Source organism: Maniola hyperantus, chromosome 1, assembly GCF_902806685.2.
Source record: "Maniola hyperantus chromosome 1, iAphHyp1.2, whole genome shotgun sequence".
Classification (NCBI taxonomy): Eukaryota; Metazoa; Arthropoda; class Insecta; order Lepidoptera; family Nymphalidae; genus Maniola; species Maniola hyperantus.
This window is the reverse complement of record NC_048536.1, coordinates 11,831,753-11,847,638: the sequence shown is the minus strand read 5'-3', so window position 1 is coordinate 11,847,638 and position 15,886 is coordinate 11,831,753. Positions and strand designations below refer to the sequence as shown.

At 35.1% G+C, this 15,886-nt stretch overlaps 2 protein-coding genes across 6 annotated transcripts in view; one reads left to right on the top strand and one right to left on the bottom strand.

Moving 5' to 3' along the window:
• Window positions 1-15,886, top strand: part of Schip1 (Schwannomin interacting protein 1) — a 374,012-nt gene that overhangs the window by 6,380 nt on the left and 351,746 nt on the right. For 4 of the 5 annotated variants that reach the window (XR_011236653.1, XM_069498145.1, XM_069498148.1 and 1 more), the window contains exon 1: window positions 2,073-2,329. The exons of the other annotated variant lie outside the window; for it this stretch is intronic. The gene's annotated coding sequence lies outside the window, so the exon portion shown is untranslated. Of the gene's footprint in view, window positions 1-2,072; window positions 2,330-15,886 lie in introns of those variants that run through there. 5 annotated transcript variants of the gene reach the window in all.
• LOC117984032 (uncharacterized) overlaps window positions 1-15,886 on the bottom strand; it is a 218,296-nt gene that overhangs the window by 37,054 nt on the left and 165,356 nt on the right. The gene's annotated exons all lie outside the window — the stretch shown is intronic.

Here is a 15,886-nt window from a genome sequence, read left to right as displayed (position 1 = left end):
CTGATCGCAGCCAAGTGCTAGTCTATAAATTAAAAAAAAACCTAAAGTAACTATTGGGCTCAAATGCTTATGAAACTTATTTTTATATCATTATAGTTAGGAATTTAGCTTAAAAACGTTAGTTTTCTGAAATCCGTTGCTTATTCCACGATGCTCTATCTATCTATAAAATTAGTAGGAATCTATTATCAAGGTTTTTCCTACTGTCGATAATTTGATACCTCAAACGATTTCGCTCCCTCGCTTGCCTCCCTTTAGGAATAGGAAATTAGGCTTTCCTTTTTCCCCTCGAGGCATTAAAAAATCAATAATTCATCATGTGGGGTGCTTACTGTGGTAATAACGATAAAAATAATCTTAATAAATCTTTTGAGCTTCCTATTTTAGATTTAGAAGTAAAAGCTAAAATAGTTTATGGTAGCCAACAACAATAAAACCTTTATGATAATGAAATTAATGAAAAGGGATCATAAACTTTAGCAATAAGAAATACGACTCAGAGAAAGACAGAGCTACTTAGTAGGTACTTAGTCAAGGCAAGTTAAGTAAAGAATTTATGAACTCTCAGTTCACGTGTAGATTGTGCCAACTGAGTTCTGCTACAGCCGTGAATTACGTGACTTGAATTAAGACGAACGCTTGATTGTACCGCAGTTTATGTTACATACAATCGTGTTAACTTATTTATTTTCCTTATTTACCCTCTTATCGTATACCCATATTCATTCTGGTCTAAATAAATGTAGTGACTCTTTATATACATATAATTAGGTAAGTAAATACATATTTTGTAAATAAGTTTTGATCATTTTTGCGTTAATCTGTAACATTCGGTTTAAAGAATTTTATTCTCAAAAAGAACATACTGTTCACTTACATTAAGATTAATTATATATACATTTTAGTAACTACTAACACAGACGCATGCATTACAAATTCAATTTTTAAATTTTACTATAATAATACTTAACTATGTCTATACCTAATTATAATATTTTTTATCTAACTTATTAACTATTTAAATTTTATGCAAATTACAAGTTCTAGTTAAACAATATTGTCCGCAACATATTTCTTTAGCCTATTCTTAAAAAATACATTTTTTTTCTGAAATGCGAAAAGTTACTCCTTTAACCACTGATTATGATAAATTTTAGCTAATTAAAATAATATTTCTATTATCGTAGATATTCTAGTAGGTAGATTCATAAGAAATGCAGATTACATTCCTACTACAAGCTAAGCTGATTCAGTAGACGCATTGAGTACGCCATCTAGCTACGAGGGTGGGAAGCTACGAATGGCTACGAACATCTACGAGCTACGAAAGTTCCAACCAATGTAGAGTGTTTTAACATTCACTGTGTTCGAACCACATTAGAAGTTTTAACCACCCCTGCGCCATCTCTTTGAAGACTGTAAAGCCTTGGATAAGATTGGAGGTTGGTTGATAGAACTCCTGAAAGCATTTTCTTTACTGAAAGCTTTTTATGGGCGACATCTCTCTAAAGTGCGACGCTCTGTTTGACCAATGAATGCTATCTAACTGGATACAATAGCAATAGGAGGCAGCATTTTCGGTCATATTAAGTATATTGATATAGAATTAGTACAGCGTAAAATTTACGGAATTGATGAAAAGAAATGTATTTTCAATGGCTTGAAAACATATACTTAGTATTATTTGGACATTCACGTCGAAAATATTATAGAGCTTAATTCAGTATGTAATTAAGTTTTACAGGTTTTTGCAAAGATCATCATTTATTGTTACTATACATTAACCAAACCTTATATGAATACTAAGGTACGCTTCCCTTTCATTTAAATGAATATAATTTAGCTATGCTAATGATTACAAGTTTGTTAACTACAAGAAATACTAGAAAAACACACTAATATCGTTGAAGTCTTTATAACAATGTTGCAGAGCATGATAAAATAAAAACGTTGTGGCTTTTAGGAAGGTTTCATAAAGAGGTTTTATTCTTGTTTGTAGAAAAAAATGGAAATTTTCAATGGCTGGCTTGCATGAAAAGCCGGCGCGACGGGTGAGCGGGTGGGTGCCCTCGCCACGCGATCATTTTGCAACGACGAGCGTGAGGGGTGCACGTTTAAGCTCACCGCCTAACCATTCTTTATACTTACTATATCTCGCTAACTTGAGTGACGTACTTTTGTATAGCTGACTGTGTATAGTGGTCGTGCATCGAAGACGTAACATCGCTGCATCGGAGCCTGGGATAGCAAAATTGTAGGATAACCTTGCTTGCTGCATTTATTATTCAGTGGCTGCGCTGAACTATGGCCAGGATGGCGCCCTTTACAGGTACTGTTCCTAAAATAGAATATTTTAACCAACTTCTGTACATTAAGAGCACAGTACACATATCCAAGAATCATAATCTAAGGGTCCGTGGAATAATTGGTTGCGCGATACGTTGCACAATGCATGCTTTCATGACGTTACAATTTCGAGACGCAGTTCTTGGAAATGGATTTTGAAAAAACATTGTATAGGTATTTTTTTCTAATTACATTCAAGCTCTATGCTCTGTTTCTTTTCAAAAATTGTAATAATATTATAAATATATTAGGATAAATAATATTTTTGGAATTCCTTCAGACCTTGTCTCTGAAGTTTTTGTATTTATTAATACCCTAACTAACATTGAAAAATAAAATATATACCTAGATATCCATACTCTAGGGATATCTAATCTAACTGGGTATCTAATGATTTTTTCCTATTTAGGTAGGTAAGTACTCTTTTGGGCTAATGAAACGATACAAACTGAAACCTATAATAAGAATAATAATTATATTTCAATAGCTATTGATTGGCTGTAATTGTTGCTTCAGTGATCGGTACATTAGGTAACCTAAGTCAATGTTACGAACTGGATACAAAATATTCACCCAATAAATGGGTTACAATCAATCTGTTAGTATACGTGTAATAATGAAGTATTCTCGTCATACCTACTATTTTATCAAAGTCCCTAAGTATAATGACTAGATTTTATAATTAGCTGTTTTGACAACTTAATTAATTTTATTAATAAATAAATTTATTATTTACGCTCTCAAACTTTCCGATTTTAAATAACATTAAAAAAAACAAAATCGGAGCTGTTTCTGAGGACTTCCGTCGAAAAGCTTCATTGACTCCACTATTAGTATAGATACAGATTTCCCTCGATTTATTGTTGTAAAGTCTCTCGATTTATTTATTTTTTATAACCAATTTTTTAAGTAAATGTTGTGTTTACTTGTAAATGGCCACTACATTTAGTAAGTAATACTCCTTACATACAGGCAGATTAAGAACAACACGAAGCATTTACTATAAAAAAAGTCACGACTAGATAACAAAAGGATATTATGTTCAAAATACAAATGAACAATTGACTAGATTCATGCTGGTAGGTTTAGTTTACAAAACATCATCATTATCTCATCCCTTCGCCACCCCACTACTGAAAACGGATCTTCTCTCAAAATGAACAAAGGATAAAAAGCATAGGTCAATCCAAATTATAAACGTTAGTTTTTATATTTAGGAATGGATTGAGGCCTTTAGGGAATTGCAAGGCGGTGCTTGGCTCCTTCAAAATATTCTTGAGTTCTATTTTCGGTTCATCCAGGGCTATAAAGGCACGCTAAGATTGCATAGCTATTAGGTAAATGTAAATCCTTGTTTTACGGCTTTAAATATGTAAGCATATTTTATAGTCGTACTTAGTATAGAATCCGCGTGATAATGATAATATGTGGGGTGTGGCCTAGTTGTGACAAATCACATCAATCGATTGAGATTGTTAAGCAACTTTGACCCAATGCGGTAACTGGATGGACGATCGACTTTGGAGGTCCGAATTTGGCCTTTTCGTTTCATCCGTGTCTCAGATAGTACGTTAAGCCGTCGCGCGTCGGTCCTGCTTATTATTACTAACATCTGATAATAACTGTAAAAACGTAAGAATCTAAATCTCGTTCTCTTAGTGAGTTGAATGCGGAAGGATCTGGGTACCCACCGCATTATTATCCCAAGAGAACTTCTGCCATTGTGTGATTATTGGAAATGAGTCACGACCCTCAGCAATGAGCAATACGACTATAATGAATAACCCCATCGATGCTCTACACTTTTTGAGTGTACCATAATTTGTTGAATACCCGGTAAAATGAAACCATGCGCACTTTTGTGTTTGGTAGATAGCCCCTTGTAAAAAAAGACACTTACAGCGTAAGTTGTAACCTATCGGATTTAGGTCAGGTATGGTCACAGTTTAACAATGGGTATAATGGCCGATTCTTGTTGGTTTATTCATGGAATAGGGCTTGAACGGTAGGAGATGTGACTGCTCAAGACCGGGCAACGTGTGCTAGATAGAGTATGCTGGATAGCGGACCAACTTAGTGGGATAAGACTAAAAAGATATGGGATAAGACGAAGGGCTCTGTTCCATCGTACAAGAACGTAACACTTTGTACTTTTTTTGAAATTTGACATCTTGGTTTTTTATTACTTGTTAAAACTTCAATTCTCTACCTATCATGAGATAAAGCCCACTGAAAGACAGACGGACAGACGGATGGACAGCGGAGGCTTAGTAATAGGGTGCCTTCGGCACCCTTCGGGTACGAAATATTTTCAAAATATTATTATGAAATACTTAAGTATTGTTACATTACTTAAAATATCATGAAATTCCAAATTATTTCTGCACTATTTATGGCTGCAAATAAGAATACAGCTACCCCTCTCAAAAATAGCTATTTCAACGATACCTCCCGATCTTGCGTACATTTTGGCCCCTTTTACTGAAAAATTAAGGGAGTTCTGCGAGTGAAACAAATATAGCGTTTTGATGATTATTACGAGCTTGCGGAGCTTGCTCAATCACCGGCACGACGTCATCGAACGTTTTATTTTTGTCGTAAAAAAAGCTCTTCCCATCCAAAGTATAATAAATAAATAAAGTAGAGTTTCAGCTTCTTCCAAAATTGTTGCAATAAATAACATCAGCGCGTCAAGACTGTTTTTTTTCCTATATTTTAGTCATTCATTTATGCTGAGTACTCCCCTCAGTGAATGGACTGGCGAGATTCGGTTGAATAGTTTGTTTACGGACTACATTTTATTTAAAATTTTATTTTTAAAGAACGGCACTGCTGTATTAATTAAAATTGACATGGTTTAAAAAAAACTTTGAATGGTTCTTGTATGCTCACTGAAACGATTCTTCAGCAACTTGAACACGTTATTACAGAACATTGTAGGTACTACAGTTAGCTTGCTGTAATTCCGTGTTATTTTGTTGGAATAAGTCTCAAAGACTCTATTGATCCAATTCGACATATCTGATTGAATTGTAACGATTATGTTTCTTCGGCAACAACGTTTCCGTTTCGATTTCAGTTAGTGATGATGCAATTTAACTTAATTTTAAGTTAAATATATTACTTAGATACTCCTTGGTTGTTGACTACTTATCTACTTTCATCAAGTTACTTAGTTTCCAATTAGTTTTGTCCCAGCCCAGGCCTGATCGATATAATGAATACTAGAGGAAGCTGAATCGAATCGTTCAACTAGAATAAAGTTGAAGGCTCAATAAAGAGTATGTTCCTATTTATACCTTTCATACATACATTTTGTAGATGGACCTCGACATTCGTTTGACAAATTCAGCAGCATGCAGGCAGCAGAAGTGGCGCTTTTTTTTTAATTTATTTAGGGCCTTTTATATTTATATAAGGGTGCGCTCGATGTTGCGGACGTCACTTGCATATTCAGTACTGAAAATTGCGTCTCTTATGGCTCTTGCACCTCCTGCGAGTCTTGCGGCCGTGTGTGATGCCCTTTAGTCTGATACGTAAAGAAGAGCTATACCGAACGGTTGTAAGGACTATTTACGACCCGACCGGTCCATTTACTCTACCTTCTCTATATTGTAAGAATGAAATTTACTTATGCGATGCATTTTCTAACGCCCCCGCTAGGAATGTGCCCTGATCTATTTCGTTGAGAGGTACAATACATTAATTTTGTATTACTTACTTAGGTACTATTACTTGCCGGCTCTGTTTTCCGAACCCGTTGGTACAGTTTTTATAGGTTCCGTACCAAAATGTTAACAAAAGAAACCCTTATGGTGCGACTAAGTAAAATTCTCCCTGGCCGCCCCGTTGTAAAATTCTTCGAGTAAAAGCAGAAAATTTGAAATAATTTGAGTTGATAGAGGCCAAAAAAAACGCGTCTCAACTATTACTTAGCAATTAGGAATAAAACTACCAAGCAACTTAACAATTTTTAGAAATTAGTAATAAGCATTTACAAAGAACTTAGTTTTGTTGTCCTAAATAAAAGGATAAATAATTGCTTATTGTATTCGTAAAAAAATACTTACTTATATTTTATGACTATTGTTCTGCTTTTGATAGGAATTTATTTTATTATTTGGTTCTACAATGCTTGTACAGTATAGGAAGTTTAGGTACAAGTACCTATCTATGTTCGTGTTGTTATATTATGGTTGTAGCGCCTTTTGGACCAATAAAGAAATGATTGATTACTTCTTGGAAAAGCCTGGCTTTCTAACACAACGAAAGAACATATTTTTAACTATCGATTTTCCTCATGTGACTAGATAGCTACCTACATAATATGCTTGTTTCTGTCAAGTAAAATTTAGGTATAATATATTTTCGAAATATATAGTTAGATATCGGAACTAGACCTAATTTCATCTATGTAATTATGATTATAATGTAATTACGTTTTTAAGCGCTGCTTTGTTTTGAATAACTGTCTAGCTAGGTAGAAGAAAATTACCTTCGCGTTAAGAGTGTTCTGTACACACTTGGCTGGCAGTTTTTCACAAAAGCGTCTGACGTCTAGGTACATATTTCCTAATTGGTTCGTTTCTCTGCACGTCTAGTTAATTTCTCTTTGCATTGTATGAAATTTCTACTAATATATGTGTTACGTTTATATATGTAAATAAATGTTTAAATATAGTACTTTGGAACTGTAAAGACGTTCCCTCCAACAACTTCAAAAAGCCGCGCTAAGTACGTTTCCGCTAAGCGTTGTGTTTCCGTGGCCTTAATATTTCAAAGTTACTATAAAAAAAAAAGAAGACAGGTTCGACTTTTATTCGCAATGAAAAAAAGGTTTCCAGGTCTGATTAGACCTGCCCTAGAAGCAAGATCATTCCTGTAAATAAAATGTGAAGGGATTTAGTAAATCTAGAAAGGTTTGTGTAGTTTTCAGTATCGCTGAAACATTAACCTCTATTATAATGTCCATTTCAGTGCGCTGAAAGTACACGCTTAAGTTGTCCATCAATGTAGTGGCAGTTAAAGTAGAGAGGGAAAGGGCGAAGGCGCGCCGGGTCACGCCATCTTCACTCGCTGTAAATAACCACTAGATTGGGGACACCATAAACTCGGTTTGTACTAGGACGTCGACCTACTGCTATTTCAAATCAGACGAAGGGTTGCTTACTAGTTTTTCTCATGGGAAGGTCATTCTGAACCCGCGGTCACTTGACGATTCGAAAGCACTTGCTAACTCAGTGATCATCATCATTATTATCTTCAACCGATAGATGTCCACTGACTCTGAGCTTTCTTATGAGGCCCATAGCTAGCAAGCACGTCTCGGATCCATAGTATGTCATCACTGGCAATACGCACTGTTCGAAGACTTTGGTCTTTAAACACTGAGGACGTTTAGAGAAGACGGCACGACATTTCGATGCTCCCTGAACGCTACCCAGCTGAGTTGGATTCGGCGGACCTAACTGGATTGTGTGCCCTAGGTCTACAATGTAAAGACCTCAACACAGCCCAAGTTTCACGGAACTGAAGACTTTCTCATAGTCCACAAACGATGCTTGGCGTTTTAGTGGCCGATTATACTCTTCAGTCTACTGTATACAACATAACCTGCTGCTGCGTGTGGATGGGATCTATGGTACTGAAGAAGTCATCAAACTCATCTGACAATGATCCTATGCTAAGTTACATTGCTCCTTCACTGAGCAATATAAAAATATTTCGTAGCAAACCTTGAATGGATTGAAAATAAATGTCAAATGAGGTTGGTGGCTTTCATTCGGTGATGGTCACTAATTTAGCGAATAACCGCCATGATTTGGATTTCAGTTAAAAATGATTCGTTCCAGAAACAATAAATTATAGTTAGGTATCTAATGCGAATATTTTGGGTTTGGTTGTGGCTACTGGAGGAATGTCCTGAGTATAATGCAAGAGCTATGGCTTTGGTGGTCCCACGTTATCGTCAGGCGCTAGGTCACGCCCGCACTACATTTTTAGGGGATATAAATGGTGTATAATGAGATATACAACTTATGAATATGTATATTTTTTACCATCTCATTCCCCCTTTCCCCTTCCACTGGGTGGAAAAATTGTGGTAGAGCCTGTATTTTCGTATGGACAAGAATAATTAAGGTCGCCCCGAAAAGAAGTAACCTAGAAACATTTTGGCCTTTACTGTAACATAAAAGCGAAATTGGATCGTGGTATTAAATCAAAAGTTTCATTAAAATATTATTATTGCAATACATTTTCAGTACTTACCAACGGACTCGCTGCTCCGACCGCTTCAAATTGATTTTGTTCCCGAGTGAACTTTTTGATTGTTCAGGATTAAAAGTTATTGCATTTTTTAGGGTTCCGTATCCGAAGGATGACAACAGGACTCTATTACTAAGCCTCCGGTGTCCGTTCGAACGTCCATCCGTCTGTCTGTCGGCGGGCTGTATCTCATGATCCGTTATTACGGTAGAAAGTTTCTATTGGCGCTATAAAAACAAATAAGTAATAAATATTTCAAAATGGTCACCATGAAAAATGTTTTATTTCTTGTAGGTATATATATACGATGGTACGACGCGACGGTACCGTTCGTGTGCGAGTCCGACTCTCACTTGACCAGTATCTATGGGTGCTTATTTATGTGAGCGAAACATTTTCATGATAAAATAATGTTTTCCAACGTGTACCTACTGGCGCAGTTACCTACCTATCCTGTAGAATAGTAAGCTTTAATTATACTGTTTTTTAATGACTACTTATTCATGTTTTTTAATTATTTTATTTTTAAATTATTAGGCCTACTTCATAAAATACATGAAACTCGTCATTCAGAAACAGAAAGGAGATAAGTACGAGTAGGTACGTACAATTTTATAACGTGAATTAATTATATTTTTTAAATAGGCTAACATTTTCTACGTCGCTCTGGAACTGCTTGAACTTTTAATAGGACAGACACTTAGCACCACTCCTTTGAAGTTGAGGACGATGTCTTTAAACATCGCTTAGGTTGTGTATATTTTTATGGTTGAAATAAAATGTTTTCTAAATTGTTTGAATTAAGTAGGACGAATAACTTGCTTTAAAAAGATGTGTTTTCAAAGGAACCATTCGAATATGTTGTTTTTAAATATGAAAATCATATAAAAATACATTCTATTTTAAAACAAACTTTAAAAAAAATCATAAATAGGTTTGACTGATAAAATAAGACGTTTTATATTATTATTAATACCTATTCCCTCTTTGTCTTTAACAAACCATAGAAATAAAAATATTCTTACTTTAGTATTCATTTCAATAATAAGTACATAAAACAATTGCTATTGCCGCATTCCGGAGGCCATGAGATACATGTATTTATTTAATTTTTTTTAGGTTCCATATCTCTAGAGAACAAAAGGATCACTTTGTTGTCTGTCTATGTCTGTCAAGAGCATGGTCAAGAGTCAAGACCTGTCGAGTAGCACCAGTAAAGAGAAAAATCTGAAAATAAAAAGTGATAAATATTTCTTGTACGATTTTATGATATTTATTGATATAATATATGAATAAATTATATTGCTTGATAAAATATAACATTTAAATGAATCATGCATTAGATAAAAAAATTAAGGAGTGTTAGGTACAATTCTTATAAACATAAAACATCTTTATCGTACTAAGTATAATTAACTTAGCATAGCTTTTCATTTTAAATAGTAAGTACATTTAAAATAGACAAAACAAGTAAGCATTTAGAAAAGTACGTTTAATAGTACAATGTAGGTATATTAAATATAGGTATATTAATAAACATTATCGTCATCATTTTAGCAAGAGCAAGAGAAGCAAGCCAAGCAATTTAGCGTTCCGGTACGATGCCGCGTAGAAAGTGAGGGATATAAAACGCCATACCACTCCCAAGTCAGCCCGCTTGCACCAGACTGTCATCACTTACTATCAGTGAAATCACAGTCAAGGGCTAACTTGTAATTGAACTAAATTGAAAAAAATTGAAATAAAACAAATTATCATCAACCCATCGCCGCCGGGCCCACCATCTAAGCTTAAGCCATAGTCCACCACGCTGGGCAAGTGCGTATTGGAATACCTCACAACCTTTGAGAATATTATGGAGAAATCTCAGGCGTGCAAGTTTCCTCACGATGTTTTCCTCTACCGTAATAAACTTAGCAAATAGACTTTGTTTATTCAGAGCTAAAGGGAACGGAGGCTTCGCATTGCGCCTAAATTGACTACACTAAACAAAGGCTGTAACGCCGCACAATTAACAATTATATCGGGGAATTACTTCATTTGAAGGCCTTTTGTTCGCTTGTTACATTATTAAAACAAAACATTATGATACTTACTAATAATTAAATAATTGTGTATTTTTGAAAATAAGTTAAAATGCAGTAGAAAAAGTTTTTAACCCCACCGTAGTTTATTTATGTTAGGACTTGTTCCTCCCTGTGTTGGGGACAATACGTATAGAAACTTTCAGTTTTTATAAAATAACGAAGGTCTGGCACGCGCTGTCTCTTAGTCCAATACCTACCTATCTGTTTTTATATTAATTATCTGATTTTTAAATTATATATTAATAATAATTTATTAGTAACAGTCAATGTAGTAACTTTTATCGTGGCTGATTGCAATATATTACAATCTTGATCGCAGTCCTAATAATAAAGCAAAATTTTATAATATATATTAACAGCTATACAATGTTTTTCAAAAGAGTAGGTAGATACCTATTTAAGTATACGAAGATTTTAATTTTATTGTCTTGTGAGGTTAGTCTTGGGCGCTCCTAAACCCCGCGCTTCACTCAGGATTTTAGATGCAACACCGCATTTGAATAGGTAGGTAACTCATAGGAAATACTATGAGTTACCTATTCCTATTCTAACTAAGCGTTTTATTTAATAAACGTAAGAAAGGACCAAAGAGTGAGCTGTTTGTGTTTATTCAAAACTGTGGGTTACGCTATAAAGATATGCCCCAAGGTTTGCTCAAACAACAATAAGGAAAATTACTTTATTCGAAGACTTTGGGAGTTGCCTTGATAGAAAAAAAAAGATTCGAACGAATTTTGTTTTATAACTCTATGACAATCATCATCGTTCAACAGTGGACATCCACTGCTGGATATAGGTCTCTTGTACGGACTTCCACATACTTTATGACAATACTGAAACTAAATTTATATTTCAACGTCAATTTTGTAAATAAATCGAAATTTTACTGAAATACATTACTACCCATGTTATAATTTAAGTAAAAGGTGTGTTTGTTTCTTGGTTTGTCCTTCAATCACGTTGCAACGGAGACGGACGGATTGACGTGTTTTTTAGGGTTCCGTACTTCAAAACAAAAAAGGACCCTTATAGGATCACTTCGTTGTCTGTCTGTCTGTTCGTCTGTCCGCCGTGCCTGTCAAGAAAACCTAGAATCATGAAAGATAGGTAGATAGGTCTTATAGCACAAGTAAAGGAACAAATCAGAAAACCGTGAAATTGTGGTTACATCACATAAAAATGCAAAGTATATAAGATATACCATACTATACCAACTGGGGTATCATATGAAAGGGTTTGCCTGTACATTCTAAAACAGAATTTTATTTATTTTTATGCATATCTAATTTTTTGCAAAATATCGAAAAAATACGACTGTAGTACGGAACCCTCGGTGCGCGAGTCTGACTCGCACTTGACCGGTTTTTTGCAAGACCTGGAGAGTGAGATAGGCTACTTTTATCCCGGAAAATCCAAGAGTTCCCGCGGGATTTTTAAAAATCTAAATCCACGTGGACAGACAACGTCGTGGTCAGTTTGTCAGCTAGCACTGAATATAGAACGGCTAATTCGAAGAAAAATCGTGTTCTTTACACTTAGTACTGGGTCATCAAATTGCAAAAGGGAGTTGCAATCAGCAAACATTTTTATTCGGAATGGCCAATCCTACGCAGCAGCTAATTTTTTGGCTTTCATATCTACTTATTCGTTCAACAAATAAAATAAAAACGGATGAGTAAAATATGACCAGAAAAATAATAAACCTCCCGTAATAAAAATATGAAGAGAAGGTGATACGTCATGTCGGCTGTATTTTCCACGCCTAAGAAAAATAAAGCAAAATCGAAAAAGATAATTGAGCCTTGATCATTTTGACCTTTGTGCAATTATGCAAACAATACTAGAATTTTATGCGGTTCTTACCGAGGATGTTTTATTCTTAGTAGGTACCTCTACTTGGAATTCAGATCATACTTTTAAAGATCATTAATTTTTATGACTTGGTTGAAATATTTATATTCTGAAAATGATGATTGATGAATTAATTAGGTTAAATGGTTTTATTTCCTTGATTTGAACTCGACTATGGTTTAAGACCCAAAGATATTTTTTAATGAATTGAGTGTATTATAATATGAGCTTACTCCTCTACCTATAACTGAAAATTCAAACTTCTGATTCTAGACGTATTTTAGTCGAGAATCGGAAACTGTTAACTGAGGATCCGAGGTCATTGACCTTAGTATTTAGAATTATTGATATCTCAAGCCATTTTTGAGAAAAAGGGCCTTGACACGGACAGACAGAGAGCAAACAGATCCTATAAGGGTTCAGTTTTTTTTCATTATGAGGTACAGAATTAGAATATTATTTAGATTACTAGAACAGGCAATGGTTATGTTTAAAAATTACAATTCTAGATATTTCACATTGGTTAGTAGCTAGTTGAGAAGTAGCACAGTTTAACGAAAAGGGATTATTTTAACCATTATGATAAAAATTCAAGTTTCTTAACAATTAACATTTAGTAATTGTCTTTCGAGTCAGACTTGAGACAATGGAAAATTGTATTTATTGATTTTGTTGACGTGCCTTCATATCACACAAACTGTATTATTGGTGCCTTATAACAGTAGATAATTTAATTTGATTGTATTCATTCTTAGTAAGTAGGTATAGGTACACATTATTCGAGATCCGTGATTGGTTTGATACTATTAATAAGTATATCGGTGACGTAAGATAAATCCACACATAAGTCTATTACAATAAAGTCTACTTAGGACATGCGATGCGTGGGATGGGAAGCCGCTTACACGCCTGTTATTTTATTGCTTTACGTATGTGGAAGGCCAGTTTTATTTTGCCAGGAAAAAAGGATGTCCTTAATAAATGGATGAGCTCTAGGGCGCCGTCTCTAAGCAAAAATCAATTCGTTGGCAGCTAGCCATGTGCAATACGCTGAACTACGGTAGTGCCTAGTAGGTATACTACCTTATTTGATTCAACCAACAATTACATACTACTCGTACTACTTAAATAATTTTAAATTTTAGTTCGAAAAAACCGAGAGACGTTGGGTGTCCCAAGGTAATAGAATGGCGGCCTCGCACCGTAAAGCGCGATGCTAGAAAAGCCCCCTTTTAATGTAGAAGGACGACATCAACGAGTCGCATGGAGCCGCTGGATTCAGGCGGCGCAAGGCTGTGGCATGCGGAAGTCCGTGACGTCTATCGGTTGACGATGATGATGATAACTATTTCAATTCTTTAACTTTAGAAAGCATATGTAGAACAACATAATAAATAATATACTTTATGTACTTCAGTCCATTTTGAATTGGCTGGTTATAGTAGATTATAAATGATAGCATGGACCCCAAAATTGCAAAGTCACGAAGCGTTATTAATAAAAGTTAATACAAATGTTATCCCATCTCAGCCTCGTCCGTCACGTCCTTAAGGCAATAATTCAGTTATTTCAATAAGGGATAAAACGACAGTCTAGACTATAAATACTTACCTTCTCGTACTTAAGGACAACCAAGACTAAGTATAATCATCATCTTCATCATCACCTATCATAGGTTCGATCACGATCCTCTTCTCAGAATGAGAAGGGTATTAGACCATAATACCACATTCCCCCAGTGCTTGATTGGCAGACTTCACACACCTTTCACTAGAGTATGTAGATTTCCTTCACCATTGAAGCAAGTGAATAATTGACCTACTTAATTGTTTAAAACCCATATTAATTCCGAATCCGAATTAATATCCGAAAATTAAACGATAGGTTTTGACAAATTCGTACTTCCCTAATTAAAATGTCAATTAAATGAGTTCTAATTAATTAGACATATAATTAATTAATAATAATAATATATAATAATAGGGCCCACTATGTACACGATTACAATCCATGCTATATAAATCTCAATACTTTTAGCATAAACCTTATATCAACTACTTACTGTTTTTATGACTTACTTTTACCAGCTAAAAGCCATTACATAGAAACAAATCTCCTCATTTCTGATTTAATCATCGCCCACTGAGTAAATCTGAGCTTTCTTATGAGGCCCATAGTTAGCGACTATGTCTCGGATCCATATGTCATCACTGGCAACACGCACTGTTCGAAGACTTTGGTCTAAAGTAACATCCACCCTCCTACATTAATCGGTTAGTTTCCATGTAGCTACCAGGTACCGATTTTATTAGGTAGGTACTAGCTCATTCCCGCGTCTTCGTCCGCGTGGACTAAACAAATTACAAACCTCTATTTTACCCCTTTAGGGATTGAATTTTTAAAAATCCCTTAGCAGATGTCTATGTCGATCTATCTGCATGCCAAATTTAAGCCCGATCCGTCCAAATTTTTAAAAATCCCTTAGCAGATGTCTATGTCGAACTATCTGGATGCCAAAAAGCCCGATCCGTCCAATAGTTTTTTTAAAAAGAATATTAGCCATGTTAAATGACTAATATTCCCCTTTCCTCTCCAACTAAGCGTCAGGCTTGTGCTAGGAGTAGGTACGACAATAGTGCAACGGGCGGGGTTTGAACCGTCGACCTTCCGGTTTTCAGTCCACTCCTTTACCGGTTGAGCTATTGAGGCTTCATTTTCAGTTTGAGCTGTGCTTTGATAGATCGTTCAGTCAGTCAGCTTTATTCTTTTATTTATATACATAGGTAGGTATTTGTAGATAAGTATTTACCATATTCGTATTTATTGTAATAAGAACAGTCTCAGAATAGAGATTCTATATTCCGAGGGTAGGTACCTAGGTACATTGTTCTCTGAAAACATTCTGTAATGGACCAGCATTATTGACATGAAAGTTCTAACTTTCCATTGCACGAACCCCAACTTAACCTTGACCGGTTTAATTTCTTTCTTTGTACCTATTCGTGTTATTAGGGTTCCGTACCTCAAAAGGAAAAACGGAACCCTTATAGGATCACTTTGTTGTCTGTCTGTCTGTCTGTCTGTCAAGAAACCTACAGGGTAAGTACTTCCCGTTGACCTAGAACCATGAAATTTGACAGGTAGGTAGATCTTATAGCTGACATTTGGGGAAAAATCTGAAAACCGTGAATTTAGGGTTAGATCACACAAAAAAATTAAATTGTGGTCATGAACTAATAATTAGTATTTTCAACTTTCGAAGTGAGTGACTATATCAAGTGGGGTATCATTGAAAGGTCTTCACCTGTACATTCTAAAACAGATTTTTAATTATT